General features: G+C 43.4%; 1 long non-coding RNA gene across 1 annotated transcript in view; it reads left to right on the top strand.

Annotated features, from left to right (window-relative positions):
* The first annotated feature begins 2,581 nt into the window (after positions 1–2,581).
* Positions 2,582–23,670, top strand: part of LOC126108769 (uncharacterized) — an 83,051-nt gene continuing 61,962 nt past the window's right edge. The window contains exon 1 of the long non-coding RNA XR_007523627.1: positions 2,582–2,671. This is a non-coding gene — a long non-coding RNA (uncharacterized LOC126108769). The remainder of the gene's footprint in view (positions 2,672–23,670) is intronic.

Below are 23,670 nucleotides of genomic sequence, written 5' to 3'. Positions count from 1 at the left end.
CTCATTTATTACTTTAAGTGTCTCATTTCCTAATCTAATTCCATCGGCATCACCCGACTTAATTCGACTACATTCCATTATCCTCGTTTGGCTTTTGTGTATGTTCATCTTATATCCTCCTTTCGCCGGCCGCGGTGGTCTAGCGGTTCTAGGCGCTCAGTCCGGAACCGCGCGACTGCTACGCTAGCAGGTTCGAATCCTGCCTCAGGCATGGATGCGTATGATGTCCTTAGGTTAGTTAGGTTTAAGTAGTTCTAAGTTCTAGGGGACTGATGACCACAGATGTTAAGTCCGATAGTGCTCAGAGCCATTTGAACCATATTTTTATCCTCCTTTCGAGACACTGTCCATTCCGTTCAACTGCTGTTCCACGTCCTTTGCTGTCTCTGAGAGCATTGCAAACTCAATTTTTTTATTTCTTCTCGGTGGATTTTAATTCCTACTCCAATTTTTTTTCTTTTGTTTCCTTTACTGCTTGCTCAATATACAGATTGAATAACATCGGGGAGAGGCTACAACCCTCTCTGACTCCTTTCCCAACCGCTGCTTCCCTTTCATGTCCCTCGACTCTTATAACTGCCATCTGGTTTCTGTACAAATTGTAAATAGCCTTTCGCTCCCTGTATTTTACCCCTGCCACCTTCAGAATTTGAAAGAGAGTATTCCAGTTAACATTGTCAAAAGCTTTCTCTAAGTCTACAAATGCTAGAGACGTAGGTTTGCCTTTTCTTAATCTATCTTCTAAGATAAGTCGTAGGGTTAGACTGAGACTCAGACATAGATTGAGCGAAAATGTGCGGGACAACAGCTTTACTGCCGCATTAAACGTGGACAGCACTCGCTAGCCAGCGGTGCAGATAACCTGCAGTGATGTGTGCAGGTGCAGTTCAGATGTTGAAGGAGACGAGCAGACAAAGAATTTGCCATCGAATGTCATTTAATTTTTAAACAGAGTGAAATAATTTTCGGCAATACTCCGGCACTATCGCCCACTTCTTAGCTGACCAGACGGAAAGCATAAACTGCCCCCGTTACCGCCTGACATAGTATCCTAATTACAAACAAGAGCGATGAAAATTCCAAACTTAAACACAGTGTTATAATTCTGAGCGAGCTATGTGTGATGCAAAAGCATACTGCAGGGATTTCACTGTATTGCTGAATACTGAAGCCACTGAACGTATTAATTACAGTCAGTCATATCGTAATCTCTTAGCTCCTACCTGATCCGAATCCGAGAAATGCATTTCAGTTGGAACTGTCATCTGCCACGTTGAAAACGAGTAGATCAACAACAAAATCCAGTAAGCCACTCAGGTGCCGCATTTTCTCCTCTCCTTTTACGACTGCCGTTCTATATATATCCCGCCAGTGTTCGTCAGTGACATGTGGAAAAGCTGCGTGCGTTAGTTCCCGTACGTCTGAAAGCTTAAGTCTTGTTATTTCTCGCGACAGATCCCTTAAATTGGCTCCAGATCAGTTCTGTAGGCTTCATATTGTAACAGTACAGTGACAATAAAAATGCAGCATTTGTATGATGATCTCGAAGCTGTGAAACTGACTGTTTTTCATGTTTCTGCGACACATCTGTGGTATGAAACAATGGACATAGTCCAAATAAAGAGTATTTGTTTTTCATTTTTGCCTTACAAAATAAAATTGTTATGTTTCCTTAACTCAAGCAACCTTCGGAAGATGTGTCGCATGTAAACGTAGAACAACCGAATTTCGGTAACCGTTTTTCGATGTCGTGTTTACATGTAAGATATGGAGCGTATTTACTAGCCCAGTTAAATATTGCGACTGGAAAACAACTGTTAACAATATCTGATTTAGTTCAAATGGTTCAAATGGCTCAAATGGCTCTGAGCACTATGGGACTGAACTTCTAAGGTCATCAGTCCCCTAGAACTTAGAACTACTTAAACCTAACTAACCTAAGGACATCACACACATCCATGCCCGAGGCAGGATTCGAACCTGCGACCGTAGCGGCCGCGCGGTTCCAGACTGTAGCGCCTTTAACCGCTTGGCCACCACGGCCAGCTCTGATTTAGTCGGCGCAATCGATATTTCTCTTGTCAGACGAGGTGTAAATTGCTTCAGTCTGATACTTCTACTGTACAAAAAGCCACTCCGTCCATATTAGCCGAAAATTTTTAAAAACATGGCGAAATCTGACAGCCTAAGCACATTTCAAAACCGGTTGCGCTTACATGGGAGCGGAAATTGATTTCGGCACTGGAAAACCGGCAATTAGAAACGAATTTCCGGAATCGATTTTGAACCACCACGAGCGGTATTGGGAAATCATTTTGCGAAATACTGTTCTGGGAGCCCCATGTAAATAGTGTGCGTGTTGCCAGCTATAAAGCGCAGTACGAGAGAAACAGACTGTGACGTGGAAGGAGGCAGGAGGTGCGGCAGTGCTGACACCGACGTAGACGCCTCGCTCGCTCTGCCGCAGCCACTCCCTCTCCTGCCGTGCATCGAGCTGGCAACGCCGCCGCGTGACGTCAGCGGGGCTGGGGGGGGGGGGGAGCAGCCGCGCGCCCCTGCTATTTGTGCTGCGCAGTTCCGACTGAAGAGGTAGGCGGCTACCAGCGCGTAACGTAGCAGTGTCTTCTCGGAGCTTCTACGTGTCTTCTCGGAGCGGGAATACCACGGGAAGGTAAGGCGGTCAGCTGACCTCTATTGGAATTTCTGGAAGCTGCTGGTGTTGTTCTGCACGCTTTCGTGTGCTATAGTCGCGTAACAGAGCAACGTCAAGGAACTGCTCCTCTCTAATGCATTCTTACTTAAAATAAGGCCGCTACTGCTGGCCATGTTGACCGAACGGTTCTACACGCTTCAGTCTGGAACCGCGCGACCGTTACGGCCGCAGGTTCGAATCCTGCCTCGGGTATGGGCGCGTGTGATGTCCTTAGGTTAGGCTTAAGTGGTTCTAAGTTCTAGGGGACTGATGACCTCAGCTGTTAAGTCCGATAGTGCTCAGAGCCATTTGAACCAAGGCCGCTATGAACAAATAGCGAATAGTGTGTTAAGTTACCGTATCGAGTACTTAATAATTTATTACATGTTATTTATCGTCGTGCTAGTCATTTAACCGCCGAAAACTTGAGGGAGAATATCGTGGAACGAACGGAAAATAGCGCCACATTCAGTGGGGTAGTGTTCCGATGTGCCATTGTCGATTCCTGCAGAATTCACGTACTACAGATGTTTACAATGAAAACCACGCATACTTCATTATGTCACTGCATCGAAAAACCATACGTTCGTTGGACGCAAGTTCGTGAAAACCACAAAATTCAGCACTTTGGAATAAGTGAGTTTTCTGCCTCTGATAATACCAGTCGTGGTTATCCGTATTACTGAACCGCCAGCCAGCAACCAGAGACAAAAAAATCAAATGGCTCTGAGCACTATGGGACTCAACTGCTGTGGTCATAAGTCCCCTAGAACTTAGAACTACTTAAACCTAACTAACCTAAGGACAGCACACAACACCCAGCCATCACGAGGCAGAGAAAATCCCTGACCCCGCCGGGATTCGAACCCGGGAACCCGGGCGTGGGAAGCGAGAACGCTACCACACGACCACGAGATGCGGGCCAACCAGAGACAGTTGTATGGCTAACAGAAATTTAATTTTCAATATTTCACGTAATTTGACCGAATTTAAGCCTTCAAACTGCTGTCATAAACTACTCGTTAAGAGGTATACTCCTATGTTATGGGTTAAGGAAATTATTACAACTGGGAACTTAACGTGTCTCGAGGCAACGGAACTCGGCTGAAATACCCGGACATTACTCACCTTTGAAAATGAGCGCGACTTGCAATAAACTCTCAACGTTCCGAACACTACAGATGTTTCTATTTACTATTAAAAACAGTCTTGATCACAATTTATTTAGTACGGTGACCAGTTTCGACCACTACTGTGGTCATCTTCAGACCAGTGAGTAAGAACCTCCTTCTGCTAGAGAGTCACTAGTTACTTATACTAATTGGTCTGAAGATAATCATAGCAGTGGTCGAAACCGGTCGCCGTACTAAACAAATTGTGATCAAGACTGTTTTTAATAGTAAATATTTGTAATATATTGATCACTGTCAATCCCATAATGTACTCAAAAGAGATATTTCTTCTTCTCCCCCCCCCCCCCCCCCACACACACACACTCACAGTTTTGCTGTTAGTGCAGTCAGCTTCGGCATCAGACAAGAAGTTTTAATTGATTACTTCGTTGGAACTGACTATTCGCAAACCAGTATGCGGGCAGTATGCACACCCAGCACTGAAAGTATCGGCAAAATAATATCATTGTACGGCACACACGTCAGGAGAGATGACGTCATAAACATTTAGACTCGGGAAAAACTTGCTTCTGTTTAAACCGGAGCGCAGATTAACAAAGACTGTCTGATCTGATCCATTATAAGTGGCTTTTGAAAGCCTGTGACTGTGAAAGCAATAGATTTCTTTATAAATAAAACTTCTGCGGCCAGTCACGATTTTCTTTATTTACTTTTCACACGACGGGTTTCAGGAAATGGTTCCTGTTTTCAAGTGTGTTTTTTGTGCGTGATGCCACTTGACAATGGCGATCATTTTCCGAGACGTGTGAAAAGTAAATGAAGAAAATAGCAACTCGTAGCAGAAGATTTATTTAAAAACAAACGAAGACTATGTGAAGGGCTTATTTCAATAGTGGTACAAGTCCCATTTTTGTTCGAGAGTCCTAAAGTAAAATGAGCGCTGAAAAATCTGCAGTTGAGATACCAGAAATATTCAAGCATATGGCTTCTTGCTAGAGATGAACCTTACTTTCTGTTTGTTTGGATCATTAATGTCAGAAGCATTATAGGCAGAAAAGTGGAGGTAATGAACTTGTACCACGGTTGATATAAGGCTATCATATTTATCTAGTGTTTCATAATGAAAATACTAAGCGTTTTCGAACACACACAAAGAATAATTTCAAACCGTTACTAAATTTTTCCTCGCTTACATACTTAACGTAAAATATACACGTTTAACTCAACTTGTAAAAGTAACCAGGCGTCTTAGGCTGTTTCGTGCGTGGGCGACCCGAATCTTGTAATCCCTTCGAGAATCAGGAACACGTGGCGTCATGCCAACATGGTTCTGGCGATGATACACAGCGCATGCGTTTATTTCAATATTTTTACAATTTTCTGGAAATTAGGTTGTGGTTAACGAACGGCTTGTTGCGTTTCCCAACATTTTGGTTAGATGGAGGCGAAGATTTGGTTAGTACTTGGCCAATTCTTGAAAAATTAACATAATGTTCGTGCTTCGTAAAATAAAACCTTTCGTATTTTCTTTTTGTCGTTCTGTGACGTTTCCACTTCTGTGATTTGCTGATGAAGGGGAAGCGATCAGACCCCACACTTTCTTTGTTCTGTACAACGCTGCAGAGATTTGTGTGGTTGTTCTCATGTTAAAATTTGCGTATAGGAGAGCGTGGTGTGTCGACAATTGAGCGCGACAAAGATCTTTTTCAGACGCGTGGAGTTCCACGCAGTTAGTTGTGCAGCAAAGTTGTTGCAATCATGCTTGCGCGTTAGTCAAAAAATGGTTCAAATGGCTCTGAGCACTATGGGACTTGACATCTCAGGTCATCAGTCCCCTAGAACTTAGAACTACTTAAACCTAACTAACCTAAGGACATCACACACATCCATGCCCGAGGCAGGATTCGAACCTGATTAATGTACAGTGTAAATTTATATGTGCAGCCTATAACGACGGAAGGATTTAGATTTAATGTGTAATTTCCAGTGAAATAATTGTATGAATCGTGGTAGAGTTCTCCGTTATTAGTTTTCCACCAAACGACAGAATCATATCAGAATTACAACATTTGTGGAGGCATTTGCTAATTATGTTTGACAGAAACCTATAGCAAACTTTATTTCGTTTAACCACGTACTAAATGTGGCAGAAGCCTTAACGTAATTGATGGCAGGTCACTCTTTTGGAAGTATGCGCAGCCACTGATATTATTTCCCGACACTTTAGCGAGACAAAAAGTACTGAAAATGACCCGTTTGGAAGAGTTCAGAAATGTCGTTAGTCAGTTAAACTGCACATCGTTACGAAAAGTAGTTTTGGGTACCAAAACGGTAGAATTTGTAATTGTAACCCAGCCTTAACAAATTAGCGTATCTACCAAGTAACGATGCAACACGATAATTACCTTCGTGAGTAGCTGCATTTTATTATAACCGTCCGGTACGTTCATGCCTCTGTTGAAAAAAGGAAAAGAAAAAAAAAAGGTTCGTAAAAATTTCGCTATCTGGTTTGTAACCCATTTGATCATAAATCAATTACGAATTGGTCAGTTAAAGAAGTTGCTTCAGATTTCCGACGGATATTTCACTTCCTATTCGTGGGGTTCTGCAAACAATCATATTCCCGTTACACGCAGCTGTCTACACTGGCGTAGGTCGAACACTGGTGTGCTGTGTGACGTCATACGAGTGCAGTCGGACACAACACAAAACAGCCCTGCTCACCTGAGTGCTGTGTTATTTTTTTAACGTAGGCTGCGGTGGCAGAGCAATGTGTTGCTTAGCCCGAGGTGTAGGTAAGGTTGACGGGTGACAGCATGGTTGTCAGTTTGCGGAGCCAAAAAATGGTCCGTCATAATAACAAAGACCTTGTAAAAAATAACTAGACTCACTGATGGCGCTGCAGTCGCGGGACAATTTGAACCTTCGGCTGGACGCCATTATAGTGGTTGTAGTCTGATGTGTTGTGTAGTACTGTTGCTTATGAAGACCCTGATTCAACGTTGTATATTTGTTGGGGCGTACATACAGTATTTGTTACTCGTAATTCTACTGTCTGTACGTTCCAATCAAAAGAAGTACAATGGTGAAGAGTTGTGCAGCGATTAATTGTACAAATAAATTCGAGAAAGGAACGAATATTACATTTCACAGGTATGTGGATATTTTGTTTTGTATGTCAGTGCACTTGCTTAGTAAATGTTTTTGTAACGGTATTAGGATAATGTCTGTGCATATATTTGCAGGTTTCCTTTCTCAAAACCACAGCTGTTACAAAAATGGTTACACGCTGTCAGGAGGCAAGATTTCCAAATGGCTCTGAGCACTATGCGACTTAACATCTGAGGTCATCAGTCGCCTAGAACCTAGAACTAATTAAACCTAACTAACCTAAGGACATCACACACATCCATGCCCGTGTCAGGAACCTGCGACCGTAGCGGTCGCTCGGCTCCAGACTGTAGCGCCTAGAACCGCACGGCCACTCACGCCAGCGGCAAGATTTCCGACCGACAGAATACCATTTTATATGTTCCGATCATTTTGAAGAAAGTTGTTTCCTTGAAAATTACGTAAATCGCAGGAAGCTGAAAGATGATGCTGTTCCATCCATCTTTCGTTTTCCAGACCATATACAGCAGAAGATAAATTTTTCTTTGTGAACCACATTTTATTTTAACTATGAAAGTTGAGTTTCAAGCAACACGAAATTTGAGTTAGCAGGCTTTTTATCGTTGTAAAATGCAACTGAATGTGTGTAATTGTAATCTGATTTCACAACTTCTCTCTATGGAACAGTTGTTGAGTTTTATTTATTATATGAAAAAACCACACATATAAACTGAAGTGTACATCTTCGAAAGTAAATATTGTGACTAATGCGATACTGGATGCCTGCCTGAAGTCTTGTTTGTTGTAGCTGGCTGATCGGTAGTGTTTTCATGGTCTAGGTTAGGTTGAAACTTGATAATTTGGTCGTGAGTTGCCAAAGCACTACGCCATATATAACGCACTTTTCGTCATAAAAGCTAAAGCAAGGTAGAGTCAGAAAATATCTATTAACATAGTGGGCAAATCTTCGAGTATTTTGATGCATTTTGCGTACATCTATCGTAAATGAACTACGAAAAATGCTAGGGGTCCAGTGCATAACTTTTAGCTACGGCAGATTCCATGTACTACGTAACATAAATTCATAAACAGTGACTAGTTGCTGTTTGTTCATAAATTAAAAACTATATTGTAGTAACGTATATAAATGAGGCATTATGTTTGTGACCTAACTCTAGGGAAGGCATTTTATAACCAAAAGCGATGTATAAACATTCGAAATCCGCGCGTCAGTTTACCACTCTAATGGCCGCCGGCCAGCTGTTCAATTTGTCCGCTCTTCACAGTCGACCACTCGTGAGGTTGTGGGGGCCTGCATAATAACGATAATTCTTCCAATGGCGCGTATTTTTTCGCGTGTTGGATTTCGGAGAGTGTTTTATGTTCGTTTTGATGACATCATGGATCGAGGCAGTCGGAATCGGCAAGTTTAGTATGTTTCAGCATTGGGCACCAATCGTCCGTAGTGTAACTTTCCGTATGCACAAGATGCACGCAACCTTTCTACATCTACATACATACTTCGCAATGCACCATACGGTGCGTCACGGAGGCTACCTCATACCGCAACTACCATCTTCTCTCCCTCTTCCATTCCCAAACAGAACGAGGGAAAAATGACTGCCTATATGCCTCTGCACGAGCCCTAATCTCTCTCATCTTTGTGATCTTTCCGCGAAATATAAGTTGTACTGCAGTCAGCCTCAAATGCTGGTTCTCTAAATTTCCTCAGTAGCGATTCACGAAAAGAACGCCTCCTTTCTTCCAGAGACTCCCACCCGAGTTCCTGAAGCACTTCCGTAACACTCGCGTGATGATCAAACCTACCAGTAACAAATCTAGCAGCCCGCCTCTGAATTGCTTGCTTCTATGTCGTCCCTCAATCCGACCTGATAGGAATCCCAAACGCTCGAGCAGTACTCAAGAATAGGTCGTATTAGTGTTTTATAAGTGGTCTGCTTTGCACGAAGAGGCATCGGTGCAGCCACACAAGAGTTCCGGCCGCCTTGGTGCAGGTCTTATTACATTCGACACCACATTGGCCGACCTGCGCGCCAGATGGGGATGAAATGATGACGAAGACAACACAACGCCCAGTCCCTGAGCGGACAGAATCCCCGTCCCAGCCGGCAATCGAACCGGGGCCACTCAGGACGGCAGTCCGTCACGGTGACCATTCAGCTATCGGGGCGGACGTGTAATGAATACTCGGGCTGCACTTTCTAATGCTAATATTATGACGAAACGTGCCATTTTTCATTGCAGTAGCAACGAGTATGTTACTAATGGGACTTCTGAATGATGTTTTAGTTAGCTGTAGTGGATATGATACCGCAGTGAAACCCTCTTCTTATCGCTACATTGTCGAAAACTAACATCGAGAAACTGGGGTATAGTAGTTATTACTCAAAATACAGCTACCAACCACAAGTATGATACGCAAAGTTCATTTATACAAAACCATGCCTGTTTGTGATTATCAAAACTCCTTTGGCAAATGGCTTTCACAAGCTGATGCGTACTTTTATTAGCCGTCATTTGAAAGAAAATCCGTTTCTGAACACAATATCAAATCTCCGCGATCGTTTTTTCACTAGAGATGTGAAATTATCGAGTAAACTTTCCCATGTAATTGACTACTTCGAAGCTTTGTGTTCGGAGATGTTGTTGTTGTTGTGGACTTCAGTCCTGAGACTGGTTTGATGCAGCTCTCCATGCTACTCTATCCTGTGCAAGCTTCTTCATCTGCCAGTACCTACTGCAACCTACATCCTTCCGAATCTGCTTAGTGTATTCATCTCTTGGTCTCCCCCTACGTTTTTTACCCTCCACACTGTCCTCCAATACTAAATTGGTGATCCCTTGATGCCTCAGAACATGTCCTACCAACCGATCCCTTCTTCTGGTCAAGTTGTGCCACAAACTTCTCCCCAATCCTATTCAATACTTCCTCATTAGTTATGTGGTCTACCCATTTAATCTTCAGCATTCTTCTGTAGCACCTCATTTCGAAAGCTTCTATTCTCTTCTTGTCCAAACTATTAACCGTCCATGTTTCACTTCCATACATGGCTACACTCCATACAAATACTTTCAGAAAGAACTTCCGGACAGCTTATACTCGATGTTAACAAATTTATCTTCTTCAGAAACGCTTTCCTTGTCATTGCCAGTCTACATTTTATATCCTCTCTACTTCGACCGTCATCAGTTATTTTGCTCCCCAAATAGCAAAACTCCTTTACTACTTTAAGTGTCTCATTTCCTAATCTAATACCCTCAACATCACCCGACTTAATTCGACTACATTCCATTATCCTCTTTTTGCTTTTGTTGATGTTCATCTTATATCCTCCCTTCAAGACACCATCCATTCCGTTCAACTGCTCTTCCAAGTCCTTTGCTGTCTCTGACAGAATTACAATGTCATCGGCGAACCTCAAAGTTTTTATTTCTTCTCCATGGATTTTAATACCTACTCCGAATTTTTCTTTTGTTTCCTTTACTGCTTGCTCAATATACAGATAGAATAACATCGGGGATAGGTTACAACCCTGTCTCACTCCCTTCCCAACCACTGCTTCCCTTTCATGTCCCTCGACTCTTATAACTGCCATCTGGTTTCTGTACAAATTGTAAATAGCCTTTCGCTCCCTGTATTTTACCCCTGCCACCTTTAGAATTTGAAAGAGAGTATTCCAGTCAACCTTGTCGAAAGCTTTCTCTAAGTCTACAAATGCTAGAAACGTAGGTTTGCCTTTCCTTAATCTTTCTTCTAAGATAAGTCGTAAGGTCAGTATTGCCTCACGTGTTCCAACATTTCTACGGAATCCAAACTGATCATCCCCGAGGTCAGCTTCTACAAGTTTTTCCATTCGTCTGTAAAGAATTCGTGTTAGCATTTTGCAGCTGTGGCTTATTAAACTGATTGTTCGGTAATTTTCACATCTGTGAACACCTGCTTCCTTTGGGATTGGAATTATTATATTCTTCTTGAAGTCTGAGGATATTTCGCCTGTTTCATACATCTTGTTCACCAGATGGTAGAGTTTTGTCAGGACTGGCTCTCCCAAGGCCGTCAGTAGTTCCAATGGAATGTTGTCTACTCCGGGGGCCTTGTTTCGACTCAGGTCTTTCAGTGCTCTGTCAAACTCTTCACACAGTATCGTATCTCCCATTTCATCTTCATCTACATCCTCTTCCATTTCCATAATATTGTCCTCAAGTACATCACCCTTGTATAGACCCTCTATATACTTCCACCTTTTTGCTTTCCCTTCTTTGCTTAGAACTGCGTTTCCATCTGAGCTCTTGATATTCATACAAGTGGTTCTCTTATCTCCAAAGGTCTCTTTAATTTTCCTGTAGGCAGTATCTATCTTACCCCTAGTGAGAGAAGCCTCTACATCCTTACATTTGTCCACTAGCCATCCCTGCTTAGCTATTTTGCACTTCCTGTCGATCTCATTTTTGAGACGTTTGTATTCCTTTTTGCCTGCTTCATTTACTGCATTTTTATATTTTCTCGTTTCCTCAATTAAATTCAATATTTCTTCTGTTACCCAAGGATTTCTACTAGCCCTCGTCTTTTTACCTACTTGATCCTCTGCTGCCTTCACTACTTCATCCCTCAAAGCTACCCATTCTTCTTCTACTGTATTTCTTTCCCCCGTTCCTGTCAATTGTTCCCTTATGCTCTCCCCGGAGATGACACTGCTATAATCCGTTCATCGTAAGAATAAACCTGATGTAAACAATCACAGACGCGATGATTGGTCAGAAACCATAGCACGCGTACACTGGTGTTGTTACGGTCTTGGAAGTAGGTCCTACTTATGTATGAGATATATTATTACTAAGTTACGATAAATGAAACTTTAAGGTATTCAAATGTATTAACAGCGATCAACGTTTTTTTTTCTTAATCACGCTTCAGCTACGTAGTTTTCATTTCAAAAATCATGTACAGTTTACAGCCTCTGCAGCGTTGTGCTGTGATTGTCGCGCTGTTAATGCGCAGTTAGAAAATAGCTGAGGCTGCTTTCTGTTCCGTAGTGAAACTCGCGTATGGAATACGGTTACAAAGTGCCGAGAAATACGCTGTTCTTAATGTTTTTCATAAATTTACAGAGATAATCTGCTTTGAAGTTTTGCCAGCCACTGTATGCAATGCAATTGGTACACAAACCAAGCTTGCACGTGTAGCGGAGTCAGTAGCATAATGGAAAACCAAATACAGTTGATGTTCGCTAGTTCAAATCTCCCCACTGTCACTTTTTTTCTCGTTCAGTTTGAAATACCTACAAATCGTAATTATAAAAGTCTTCATCATTTTGTATGAATAATTCGCGTCTTCTTGTTTTTAATTACATATTGAACGCGAAATTCCAGTATTCATTTCAAATACAAATTCTTAATTATCGATGTTGTATGAAAGAGTGTTCGTAAAAGTTGCTTAAATTAAGAAAACTTAACAATTTAATTTTTAGGGCAAAAATAAAAAAAGCCAGATCCTCTCTATTTGGACCATGTCCATCGTTTTGTACCTCAGAGGTAGATAAGTATTGTAGAAACATGAAAAACAACCATTTTCACAGCATCGAGCAAATCATACAAATGCTCCATTTTTTGATTTGCTAATGTTAAGCAGTTATTGCAGCTTGAAGCACCCATGACTTCTGGAAATCAGAGATGGAAAGGTGCAGCTCCGATCTTTAATAGTAATCTGGATTTGATTATTATTGAAGGAATAAATTCTCTTTCTCATCCTGTTGGATAATTTATCTGAATCATCAGAATTGAAAAAAATAGTATGTCGATGCCATTGCTTGGACAATAAAATATTTAATTTATATGAACCCAACAGATCTGATCAACAGAACTGATCTGGAGCCAATTTAAGGGATTTCGCCTGAGAAATAACAAGACTGTTAAGCTGCCAGACGTACTGGAACTAAAGCCCGGAGCTTTTCCACGCGCCACTGCCGAACGCTGGCGGGATGTAGAAGGGCTCGTCATAAAAGAAGGAAGAAGGGAACATGCTTCGCCTGGTTGGCTTCGTGGTTCCGTTGTCGATAGGCTGGTTATCGACGTAGCAGGTGACACTTCCAGGACTGGAATGTATTTCTCGGATTCGTATAAGGAAGGAGCTAAGAGATCACCAGACGACTGACTGTAATTAATACCCGGCTTCAGAATTCAACAGTACGGTGAAATCCCTGCAGTACGCTTTTGCATTACACACAGCTCGCTCAGAAAAATTTCGGTCTTGTTTGCAAAAGTGGTTCAAATGGCTCTGAGCAAATGGGACTTAACATCTGTGGTCATCAGTCCCCTAGAACTTAGAACTACTTAAACCTAACTAACCTAAGGACATCACACACATCCATGGCCGAGGCAGGATTCGAACCTGCGACCGTAGTGGTCGCGCGGTTCCGGACGGAAGTGCCTAGATCACTCTTGTTTGCAATCAGAATACTGTGTCAGGTGAGAACGAGTACATTGTATGCTTTCCGTCTGGTCACCTAAGTAGCACGTGGTAGTGCTGGAATTTTCTACGATTATTACTTCATTCTCTTTAAAAATTAATGACATTGGAAGCCATGTTCTTCGCAGCTCGTGGTCGTGCGGTAACGTTCTCGCTTCCCACGCCCGGGTTCCCGGGTTCGATTCCCGGCAGGGTCAGGAATTTTCTCTGCCTCGTCATGAGTGGGTGTTGTGTGATGTCCTCAGGTTAGTTAGGTTTAAGTAGTTCTAAGTTCTAGGGGACTGATGACCATAGATGTTAAGTCCCACAGTGCTCACAGCCATTTGAACCATTTTTTTGAAGCCATGTTGTTTTTCGTTCGTCTCTTTCTACGTCTGAACTGCAACTGGTCGCATCATTGTGGGTTAGACGGACGGCTGGTTGGCCACTGCTGCCCAAGTTTAATGAGCCGGTAAGGTTGATGTCCCGCATTGTCGCTGACTCTGTGTGCGTGTCACACAGCATAAAACGTATCCTTATGGTCGTACTTGACTATACTGGTCACATCGTGGCTTCCGCTCCACGTGAAACGAAATCCAGTGAGATTGAAGCAAATGCGGAAGAATACATGGCGTATTGTGTACATCAGGTTTATTCCTATGATGAACAGAGTATAGGTGGAAAGCAATGATGAACTCGCCTATAAATTCAGTATGCCCTCAACGAAAACGTAAACTTGGGAGTTTTATCTGTATATTTTGAACCGCCTTGAACCATTTCACACAAAGAAAACGTAATCGACCCTTCAGAATTGGCCGGCCGCGGTGGCCGAGCAGTTCTAGGCACTTCGGTCTGGAACCACACAGCTGCTGCGGTCGCAGGTTCGAATCCTGCCAAGGGCATGGATGTTTGTGATGTCCTTAGGTTAGTTAGGTTTAAGTAGTTCTAAGTCTAGGGGACTGATGACTTCAGATGTCAAGTCTCGTAGTACTTAGAGCCATTTGAACCAACTCAAAATTGTATTCAAATTTTATCTTTCCAGGCAAGTTCTCATATTGTTCATTTGAAGACCTAATTGTTTCAGCAAAGTGTAATTTCAGCAGAATTGATGCTTCAAGTTACTATTTTACTACCAAGAATTCGGACTAAAAACTGCGAAAGTTTGAGACTTTTCTTCTGATCAAAAAGTTACTGCTGTTAATCCATTGTGGCGTGAGGTTCAGGACTGTATCCACAATTTTCCTTCACCAGTAAGCCACTTTGCTACCAAAATTTGAATCGTAATGATCGTCTCTTAATCCATTTCTAAAAGATTACAACATTTGAAAATATGATTTGTATGAGAAATGTTACTGCATGATTTTAGTCCTTTGTGGTAAGCAGAAATTTCAGAAATTTGATATCTTGTCGCTGTGGTCGTCAGTCCACAGTCTGGCTTGATGCAGCTGTCTATTCTGATCCATCCTGCGCAAGCCCCTCCACCTCCAAATAACTGCTACAACCTGTCTCCTTCTGGATCTGCTTACTGCATTCATCTCTCGGCCTCGCTCCATGATTTTTATTCGTAGATACTAAACAGGCCATCCTGTGTTGTCTCAGAATGTCCTATCAGCTGATCCCTTCTTCTAGTCAGTTTGTGCCACGAGTTTTCTCCAAAATTCTATTCAGCACCACCTCACGAGTCACGTGATCTACCCATTCAGCCATCAGCATTCTTCTGCAGCACACCATTTCAGGAGCTTCTGTTCCCTTCTTGTCTACACTGTTTATTGTCCATCTTTCATTCCCATACATCGCTACACTTTCAGAAAAGCCTCCCATTGTTTAATTCTGTATTCGATAGTAACAAATTTTTCTTCAGAAACGCATTCCTTGCCATTGCCCGTCTACGTTTTGTGTATCCGTAATGTGGCCATCATTTATTTTGCTGCCCAAATAGCAAAACTCATCTAAGTGTCTCGTTTCCTAATCTAATTCCCCCAGTTCCACCGGACTGAATTCGACTGCATTCCATTAACCTTGGTTTGCTTCTGCTGATGTTTATCTTATATTCATCTTTCAACACACTGCCCGTTCCGTTCAGCTGCTCTTCCAACTCCATTGGCGGCTCTGATAGGCTTACAATACCATTGCCAAAACCCGAAACTTTTTATTCCTACTCTCTGCACTTTAATTCTTATTGCAAATTTTTCTTTTCTTCCTTTACTGCTCGCCCAGTGTACAGATTGCATAACGTCAGTCGTAGCGTCTCACTCCATTCTGAACCACTGGTTCCCCTGTCATGCCGTTTGACTCTTCTAACTGCTGTCTGCCGGCCGGAGTGGCCGAGCGGTTCTAGGCGCTACAGTCTGGAACCGCGCGACCGCTACGGTCGCAGGTTCGAGTCCTGCCTCGGGCATGGATGTGTGTGATGTCCTTAGGTTAGTTAGGTTTAATTAGTTCTAAGTTTTAGGGGACTTATGACCGCAGCAGTTGAGTCCCATAGTGCTCAGAGCCATTAACTGCTGTCTGCTTCCTGTACAATCTGTAAATAGCCTTCTGCTCCCCATAATTTTCCACTGCTATCTTCAGAATTTGAGAGTATCCCGGTCAATATCGTCAACATCGTCAAAAGTCTACAACTGCAGTTTACATTCCGCTGTTTGTTCGTAGTATGGACGACGATCACACGTGCAGTGGCTGTTTGTACAAGAAGCCGTTAAAAATGAATGGGAAAGATCGGAGAGAGGATCAGAATTTTCAGTATTTATTGTGCAGTCGAAGAAGAGATAGATACGTAACATTTGCTGTGAAATGACATTGCAATACCATACAAAAAATTCAAAGATTTAGCTGACAATGAAAGAGGCATAAGTTACAACGCGCTACAGACGGGATTCATTGTCTTCTACATCAAGAAGTTGGAGTACTTGGAGAAATTGGTGGTACGAACAGAAAATTGCTGAACTCACAAGCATTATTCTTGGCAACCGTTTATAGTTTGTTACTAGTTTGGATGAACTCCTAACCTTACTTCTGTTTCCGAGACCGTTTGCCTTTTCAGTGGAAAGCGCCCCTGACCATCTGCAGATGTGATTTACTCATCTGCAAGCTAAGTCTCGTTTCAAAGACAAATCCCTGCAACGTTAAAACTGTCCAAGACGTCGACGTTGCTTTCCTCACGTGGAGTACCCACGTCTCCATAATGAGATTGGAGAAATTCTAAAGTATTTTGATCAACATGTGTGTGTAAGACGTTTTCCCTATTATGAAATTAAAAAAGCGCTATAACGAGGCACCTTGGGTGCGACAATCCGCAAAATTGTCTGAGTCCGTTCGTATGCCGACATTTTGTACCATATGAAGAGTATGTCTTCTTTGCACCAAAAATAAATACAGGAAAATATGTCATGTTTTTTTGTGTGTGTTGTTGGAAAATATGAAATATAAGACCAAGTCTTGGGCAGCGCGGCAGCACTGCAATTTGCCAGGCGTAGAAGCATGAAACCGAAATGTGGCTGCATTAATTACACGTCTCTTGTTTGAAAATAATAAACAGTATTTTAGTCAAAATAATCTCCATTGCCACTTAGAAATTTCTCCCATCTCTCCGGCAGGCTATGAATACCGCGCCAGAAAAACAGTTGTTTTGAAGCGAACAAGTCAGCGAGCCATTTTCGTACATTTTCATAGGAATTGATGCGTTGTACAGCTAGAGCGTGTCCCAATGATGCAAATGCGTGATAATCGGACGGAGCCAAGTCTGCAGAATAAGCCGCATGTCCTGGTATTTCCCAACTGGACGCCTCGATCGTTTTCCATGGCTCGTTTTGCTGTGTGTGATGGGGCGGTATCATGGAGCGATATGACATTGTGTTGCCTTTTTCCATATTCCCGTCGTTTTCCACGTAATGCCCCATTTAAATCTATCATTTTCTGTTGGTAGCGATCAGTGTTAAAGGTGTAACCACGTTTTAGCAGCTCATAACAGATCTCACACTTCTGGCCCCACCAAACACAAAGCATTGTCTTCTTTCCAAAGCGATTTGACCTCGCAGTGGATGTCGATGGTTTGCTTGGATTCACCACTGATTTACGACGCTTAGGAGTCTCAAAATATATCCATTTTTCATCACCTGCCACTATTCGGTAGAGAAACGACTTTCTTTTATATCTGGTGCTCTCTCTATTTGTTTGCGCACCCATTCTCCCACTTTCTGCATCTTTCCCACAGATTTCACCGGAGAGAAACCGCTTTCTGCGTCACATTCAATTGGTCCGCGAATTCCTGTTGAGTATCATCTTCGTCGAAAAGGCCTGCGATTGACTGTATTTGAACTTTTTCGGTGTTTTCCCGCGCTCGTTGCTTCTCAAGTCAAAATCACCAGTTTTGAATTTTTTGAACGTCTCGAAACACTGTTTTTTCCAAAGAGCATATTCGTCGAAAGCTCCACAAGCACACGAAGCGATTCTGCAGCAGTTCAAATGATGAACAGAAAACCAGTACTGCCCGCAAATCGTAGTTCGTAGGCGCGAAACTCGACATGTTTATGGGTTTGAGACAGATACCGTTGTACGGCTCTTGGGTTACTGTGTGTTGACATTCGTCGTCAGCCGTTACAGGAGGCAGACGCGGTGCCACGGGCCTTACACTGACGGCTAACAGCGCCTGTAGGGGAATTCCGGTCTCGTACTTCTTCGTAGATATGTTGGAACACGTGAGGCGATACTGACCCGACGACTTATCTTAGAAAATAGATTAAGGAAAGGCAAACCTACATTTCTATCATTTGTAGACTTACAAGGGGAGGCCGCCAGTTGTGAAATTCAGATTCAATTCATACTGCGCATAATAAAATCTCATGGCCGGAGGTGTAATGTGGCAAAGCACCAAGATGCACTTCTCAGCCGTTGTCGAGGAAATCGACAGTTGCAACAATTATGCATATAATAAGTTGTTGAAAGTCGTTTGTCGTGGAAAAATAAAACTTGAAATAAAACACAATATCACAAATAATATGCAAGTGGATACAATTTATTGATAAGTTCGGTATACACTCTCACATAATTAACAATTAGTTACTAGAAGTAGCTGGAGTATCGCACGAACCAGAGTGATAGTTATCATAGAAACATGGAAAGCAGAAAACAGCACGACATCGAGCACATCTGATAAACGATGCGTTTTTACAAGAACAATTGTTTTTTAAATTATCTGTTGGGAAACACACCTGATTGACATTCTGAAGAATTGTTCTATCGTTCGTCAGGTTTGATGCATACCACGCGTATCGTATCATATCGGCAAAAATCGGAGAAGACAATTGGTGGTGGACGATGGATTGTGTGTGTGTGTGTGTGTGTGTGTGTGTGTATATACATTTCAATTGCAAAAAAACAAATAATAAAAAAAAGTTGCATGGCGCGAGATTCGATCCGGCGACCTTCGGATTACGAACCCGAGCGCTTACCGCTGCGCCACGACGCTGGAGAAAATTACTAAGCGTAAGAGAGTACTTCACCGCAACGGTTTCTTTTAGCTGTCAATTTTCTCGACAACGGCTGGAAAGTGCATCTTGGTGCTTTGCCACATTACACCTCTGGCCATGAGCTTTTATGAAGCACAGTATGAATCGAATCTGAATTTCACAATTGGCGACCTTCCCTTGTTAGAGAAAGCTTTTGACAACGTTGACTGGAATACTCTCTTTCAAATTCAGAAGATGGCAGGGTTAAAATACATGGAGCGAAAGGCTGTTTACAATTTGTACAGAGACCAGATGGCAGTTATAAGAGTCGAGGGGCACGAAAGGGAAGCAGTGGTTCGGAAAGGAGTGAGACAGGGTTGTGACCTCTCCCCGATGTTATTCAATCTGTACAGGGCTATTACAAATGATTGAAGCGATTTCATAAATTCACTGTAGCTCCATTCATTGACATATGGCCACGACACACTACAGATACGTAGAAAAACTCATAAAGTTTTGTTCGGCTGAGGCCGCACTTCAGGTTTCTGCCGCCAGAGCGTTCGAGAGCGCAGTGAGACAAAATGGCGACAGGAGCCGAGAAAGCGTATGCCGTGCTTGAAATGCACTCACGTCAGTCAGTCACAACAGTGCAACGACACTTCAGGACGAAGTTCAACAAAGATCCACCAACTGCTAACTCCATTCGGCGATGGTATGCGCAGTTTAAAGCTTCTGGATGCCTCTGTAAGGGGAAATCAACGGGTCGGCCTGCAGTGAGCGAAGAAACGGTTGAACGCGTGCGGGCAAGTTTCACGCGTAGCCCGCGGAAGTCGACGAATAAAGCAAGCAGGGAGCTAAACGTACCACAGCCGACGGTTTGGAAATTCTTACGGAAAAGGCTAAAGCAGAAGCCTTACCGTTTACAATTGCTACAAGTCCTGACACCCGATGACAAAGTCAAACGCTTTGAATTTTCGGCGCGGTTGCGACAGCTCATGGAAGAGGATGCGTTCAGTGCGAAACTTGTTTTCAGTGATGAAGCAACATTTTTTCTTAATGGTGAAGTGAACAGACACAATGTGCGAATCTGGGCGGTAGAGAATCCTCACGCATTCGTGCAGCAAATTCGCAATTCACCAAAAGTTAACGTGTTTTGTGCAATCTCACGGTTTAAAGTTTACGGCCCCCTTTTCTTCTGCGAAAAAAATGTTACAGGACACGTGTATCTGGACATGCTGGAGAATTGGCTCATGCCACAACTGGAGACCGACAGCATCGACTTCATCTTTCAACAGGATGGTGCTCCACCGCACTTCCATCATGATGTTAGGCATTTCTTAAACAGGAGATTGGAAAACCGATGGATCGGTCGTGGTGGAGATCATGACCAGCAATTCGTGTCATGGCCTCCACACTCTCCCGACTTAACCCCATGCGATTTCTTTCTGTGGGGTTATGTGAAAGATTCAGTGTTACACCTCCTCTACCAAGAAACGTGCCAGAACTGCGAGCTCGCATCAACGATGCTTTCGAACTCATTGATGGGGACACGCTGCGCCGAGTGTGGGAGGAACTTGATTATCTGCTTGATGTCTGCCGAATCACTAAAGGGGCACATATCGAACATTTGTGAATGCCTAAAAAAACTTTTAGAGTTTTTGTATGTGTGTGAAAAATGTGTGTGTGAAAATATCTCAAATAATAAAGTTATTGTAGAGGTGTGAAATCGCTTCAATCAGTTGTAATAACCCTGTATATTGAGCAAGCATCAAAGGAAACAAAAGAAAAATATGGAGTAGGTATTAAAATCCTTTGTGGTTCGCCGATGACATTGTAATTAAGTCAGATACAACAAAGAACCTGGAAGAGCAGTTCAACGGAATGGAAAGTGTATTGAAAGGAGGATATAAGATGAACATCAACAAAAGCAAAACGAGGATAATGGAATGTAGTCGAATTAAATCGCGTGATGCTGAGAGTATTAGATTAGGAAATGAGACGCTTAAAGTAGTAAATGAGTTTTGCTATTTGGGGAGCAAAATAACTGATGATGGTCAAAGTAGAGAGGATATAAAATGTAGATTGGCAATGGCAAGGAAAGCGTTCTGAAGAAGAGAAATGTGTTAACATCGAGTAGAGGTTTAAGTGTCGGGAAGTCTTTTCTGAAAGTATTTGTATGGAGCGTAGCCATGTATGGAAAGGAAACGTGAACGTTAAATAGTTTACACAAAAAGAAAAAAAAATGGTTCAAATGGCTCTGAGCACTATGGGACTTAACTTCTGAGGTCATCAGTCCCCAAGAACTTAGAACTACTTAAACCTAAGTAACCTAAGGACTTCACACACATCCATGCCCGAGGCAGGATTCGAACCTGCGACCGTAGCGGTCGCGCGGTTCCAGACTGTAGCGCCTAGAACCGCTCGGCCACCCTGGCCGGCACACAAAAAGAGAATAGAAGCTTTCGAAATGTGGTGCTACAGAAGAATGCTGAAGATTAGATGGGTAGATCACATGACTAATGAGGTGGTATTAAATGGAATTGGGGAGAGCACAAATTTGTGGCACAACTTGACTAGAAGTAGGGATCGGTTGGTAGGACATATTCTGAGGCTTAAAAGGAATCACCAATTTAGTATTGAAGGGCAGCGTGGAGGGTAAAAATCGTAGGGGGAGACCAAGAGAGGAGTACACTAAGCAGATTCAGAAGGATGTAGGCTGCAGTATGCACTGGGAGATGAAGAAGCTTGCACAGGATAGAGTAGCACGGAGAGCTGCATGAAACCAGTCTCTGGACTGAAGACCACAACACTTAACACTTGTACACCTGGTAAATGCGGCTCCTCCACAGTTTGTGTGCTCCATGGCACTCGTGGCAGGGCACGGCCCGCAGGCAGACTTCTCGGCCACCCCTGACTTGGATTGTGTTGCTTTTTCTAAGGCGGTATTGCACAGTACTTCTTACGGCGCGTTTTCGCAATAGGGATCCCGCGCAGTAGTGTGTCCGAACGAGGCTGTTCCAGAGGACGTTTCACAGCGGGGGAAGACGGTGCAGCTTCACCGCGGCGAAGCTGTCGTGTGGAATAGCAATAAGGTGCACGTTTTGCCTTCCCCGCCCTCTAACATGGCTACTCGCTCGGTAAGCTGCGGGTTTTCCCGTGTGCGAAATAGAAACGCGGATTTTCCCCTCAAGTTTTGCTGTACTGCACAAGCCAAATGTAGCAGGAGCAGACTTACTGCAAGGCTTTCACTGCAAAACTATCTTCCGAAACGTGAATGACTCTAGCTTCTATTCTAAATAGTTCGTAAGAGATATTATTGAAATGAGCAAGGAATTTCCTTACCTATGGAAAATTAACAGTGCTTGTTATACACTGAAGAGCCGGAGAAACTGGTACACGTGCTGAATACCGTGTAGGGACCCGCGAGCACGCAGAAGTGGCGGAACACGACGTGGCGTGGACTCGAGTAGTGCTGGACCGAACTGACATCACGAATCCTGTAGGGTTGTCCATAAATCCGTAAGAGTACGAAAAGGTTGAGATCTCTTCTGAACAGCACGTTGCGAGACCTCCCATATACGCTCAGTAATGTTCATGTCTGGGAAGTTTCATGGCCAGTGGAAGTGTTTAAACTCAAGAGTGCTCCTGGAGCCACTCTGTAGCTATTCTGGACGTGTGAGGTTTCGCATTGTTCCGCTGGATTTGCCCAAGTCCGTCGTAATGCACATTTGGACGTGAATGAATGTAGGTGATCACACTCGTATCTAGACATGTCAGGGGTCCCATATCACTCCAACTGCACACGCCCCACACCATTACAGAGCCTCCACCAACTTGAACAGTCCCCTGCAGGCTCCATGGATTCATGAGGCTGTCTCCATACCCGTAGACGTCCATCCGGTAGATAGAATTTGAAACGAGACTCGTTCGACCAGGCAACGTGTTTCCAGCCATCGATAGTCGATTGTCGGTGTTGACGGGCCCAGGCGAGGCGCAAAGCTTTGTCTCGTGCAGTCACGAAGGGTACACGAGTGGGCCTTCGGGTCCCAAGCCCATATCGATGACGCTTCGTCGAATGGTTCGCACGCCGATACTTGTTGATGGCTCAGCATTGAAATCTGCAGCAATTTGCGGAGGGGTTGCACTTCTGTCACGATGACGATTCTCTTCAATCCTCTTTCGTCCCGTACTTGCAGGACCTTTTCCCGGCATCAGCGATGTCGGAGTTTCGATGTTTTACCGGATTCCTGGAGTCTAAACCGACATTGGACTCTTCATGGCTGAAAAAATGTTGCCAGGCCATACGACTGTCGTTTCAAATTCTATCCAGCGAATTGACGTGTACGGTTATGGAGACAGCCTCATGACTCCATGGACCCTGCATGCCAGCAGGGACTGTTCAAGATGGTGGAGGCTCTGTAATGTGTACTTATATGGACATGGTGTCTATTCTTTCGGACATGTCCGAAATAACAGACACCATTGATGACCTGCAGCCGTCTAGAACGGAATTAGAATTATATATTAATACCGTCAGCTGCTGACGGGCGTTGATATATAGCAACGGGCACTGGTGAAAAGGTGTGCCTCGATGGCGACTCGAACCCGGGATCTCCATGCTTACATGGCAAACGCCTTATCCATCTGAGCCACCGAGGACACAGAGGATAGTGCGACTGCAGGGACCATCTCGCACGCGCCGTCCGCGAGACCCACATTCTCACCTTATAAGTCCACACACTACATTCGTAATGTCCCTACGCAACACAGTCATTACTCGTGAAATACATTCTTACCAACTCCTACGAGTTCGGGAGATCC

This window comes from Schistocerca cancellata, chromosome 11, assembly GCF_023864275.1.
Source record: "Schistocerca cancellata isolate TAMUIC-IGC-003103 chromosome 11, iqSchCanc2.1, whole genome shotgun sequence".
In the NCBI taxonomy this organism is placed as follows: domain Eukaryota; kingdom Metazoa; phylum Arthropoda; class Insecta; order Orthoptera; family Acrididae; genus Schistocerca; species Schistocerca cancellata.
Note: the sequence above shows the minus strand (reverse complement) of the source record. Positions and strands in the feature narration are given on the sequence as shown.